Below are 2860 nucleotides of genomic sequence, written 5' to 3'. Positions count from 1 at the left end.
AATATGTAATTTAATCAACAATGATAATGTACACCAAATTGTATCAACCCACTCTGGATAAAGAGATGTCTAAGGACAGTGTTTGTATATAATATTCCAAAAAATTGTAGGTTACTCATAAACAAATGTAGAGGAGAATTTTAAGATACTCATAAAAAAAATATAAATTATGTTGGCTCGTTTTGCTAATTCAAATCATTTACAACTTAAATTTTTATTATAATATTTTTTTCTTTTAAAAATTTAAATTTAATTCTTTTTACATAATATTTTATCTCATATTCATATGCGTTAAGGTATTTGGACATACAATTCTTTATAAATAAAATAGTTTTTAAAATAAAATTTTCAACAAAAAAAAAAATGTAAATACACAGGTCCTTGTTCTGCTTTGAAGTATGTTGGTCCAGCCGACTCCTTGCACTACTAACTACCAACTCGCAGCTTTTTAATTTTTATTACTTTTTTTTCATCACAAAAGAAATAAAATAAAATAAAATTGCGGCTTTTGCTTTTTGCATCGCGACCTATTACAGCATTGTGACGACTCGACTTTATTTGATAATGTCCCATGAGTAGTGACTCAACTTATATTATTATAATATTTTTTTATAAAAATTTAAATTTAATTTTTTTATTATAATATATTTTTTATATATACAACTTAAATTATGATTTGAGTTGTATAAATAAACATATTTGTACTCATAGCTTACTAAATTTTTCTTTCTTCAAAGCTTTTTCATTGCAAAGTGACGCGTGCGCGCGTAATAAGAACATGAATTCGGCTTAGTACTCAAAAGGAACTAGAGAACTGAAAAAATGGCTAGACTTGTACTTAAAAGTGTATAAGTCTCGATTTTAACCTTTTACATATGATTAATATCTTTTTAATTAATATAAGAGTAAAGATATTTATTTAAATTCATACATTTTTAAAAAATATTTATAGACCCAAAGGCCATAGACCATACGATTTTTTAGTTTTTTTATTATTATATTATTTCCTTTTTTTTTTTTTTACACCAAAAGCCTAAGAACCATTTTCAGTCCTTTATTTTGTTCGCTTTCTTTACCCAAAATAGTCTCTTTTTAAATATTGCATCAAACATATGTCCAAAGTGACCTTTTTAGTGCAGACAACAAGAGAAACCTAAAATCTGCAAGCATCCTTATATAGTTGATCAGTTATATGTTAAAATGTTATGAATTGTTCAATATAACCAAGATTAAAATGATGAGTTTGTAATTTTTGAGTTTTTTTTTTTTTTTTTTTTCAAAAGGAAATATTGGCATCATTAGAGACAAAAGAAACGGAAGCACAAACTTGGAATCTCTGCCACCATAATGAGAACACAAAGTTTAATGGGTCCCAGTATCCAGGCTTTGAAATTCAAATGCCTTGTGATTTTAATTTTTATTTCAATCACCCCCCTAAATAACAGTCCTTGATTTATTATTGTCTTTTATTTTTTTCCCCCGTGAAATAGACCTTAGACCTTATATTATGTAAAGTCTAAGGTTAGACAGCAACCATATGCTTTAGGTGAAAAGCCCATCATCTATCAACCAAATAAAAAGATACTTTTTTGACTTTTTATTTCATCCACATATGTACAACTTACATATGTATCTTTTTTGGTATCAAATCTCGGCCACTTCTCGATGTATCGTACATTGCCCGTTTTGCATTATTCTAGTAAATCATCATATCATACTGAAGATTATGTGTTAATTGTGCTTATTAATATCCGGAAAGGGACAGCCCAATTTTACATTTTTTATGCGATTTTGATCAAATTTAAGGTTTAAAAACATGCATTATTCGTAAATACTTTTATCATATAAAACTCATTATAAAAATTGTTTATTAGTTTAAACATAAACTTTGCCAGAATTCTTCACCTAATGTGATAATAGTCGGGGTGGTGTCAGCTAATTCATAGTTGTTAAAGTATTGGCTTAAAATTCTACCCTTGAATATAGTGAATATTAGAAGAAATTTTTACCCCCCTTTATTCAAATTAACATCATAGTTTAACTAGTGAACTATAAAAATAATGTGTTTTATTCATTATGACTGTGGATTAGACCATAAAACATAATTAAAACAGGAGCTTAATTACTTGGCCTAATCATTCCAGCGATCTGCATGATCGTTTCCATGCATGGTGAAGAAAATACTCTTTGATCATCTATAATAGTGATTCCTTTCCACATCTTTCACCTTTGTTAATTATTATTTGATCCCCTAATTATGAGGAGTTAGGCTTTAAAGTTTAAACGGCCATCTCTGATTATGTAAAGAGTCCTAACAAACACCCGATTAGTTGATTAGGTATATGCATTTTAATTTACCGTGGAATGTGGAGTAATTGATTAACACACACCAAAGTGATCTCTAGCAAGTCTTCTAATTATTGGTAATAAGTGGCAAAATCCTTTCAACTTTTTTCCCTTTTTTGGTTAGACAGAATAAAAATCCTTTTTTTATTGAAACTTTGTTGTTCATTATTATTGAATAAAATATTTAAGTACCGATGTTAAAGAAGACAACAAAATATAGAAATTAAATTAGCATATGTACAAAGTAGCCCTCATCTACCTCCGGCCAAATGTGACTTTTCTAATAATAGCATAAACTAAGCACAAGCCAATAAGATTTATTTCCTAGTTTAAATTGCTGTTTTTTTTTTTTGTATATTTTATGAACTTTATTTAAGAGAAATGACCATTTAAACTCAATTATTTTGTAGTGTATGCTAATGATGTGAGGTCGACACGGTTTAAAAGTTAATATGCTACACTACATGGTAGATTATACATTTAAACCATGTTTGGTAGCTTGTATTGTATTGTA

This window comes from Morus notabilis, unplaced genomic scaffold (genome assembly GCF_000414095.1).
Source record: "Morus notabilis unplaced genomic scaffold, ASM41409v2 Scaffold3811, whole genome shotgun sequence".
NCBI lineage: Eukaryota > Viridiplantae > Streptophyta > Magnoliopsida > Rosales > Moraceae > Morus > Morus notabilis.
The sequence above is the reverse complement of the archived record's forward strand: the minus strand, read 5'-3'. Positions refer to the sequence as shown.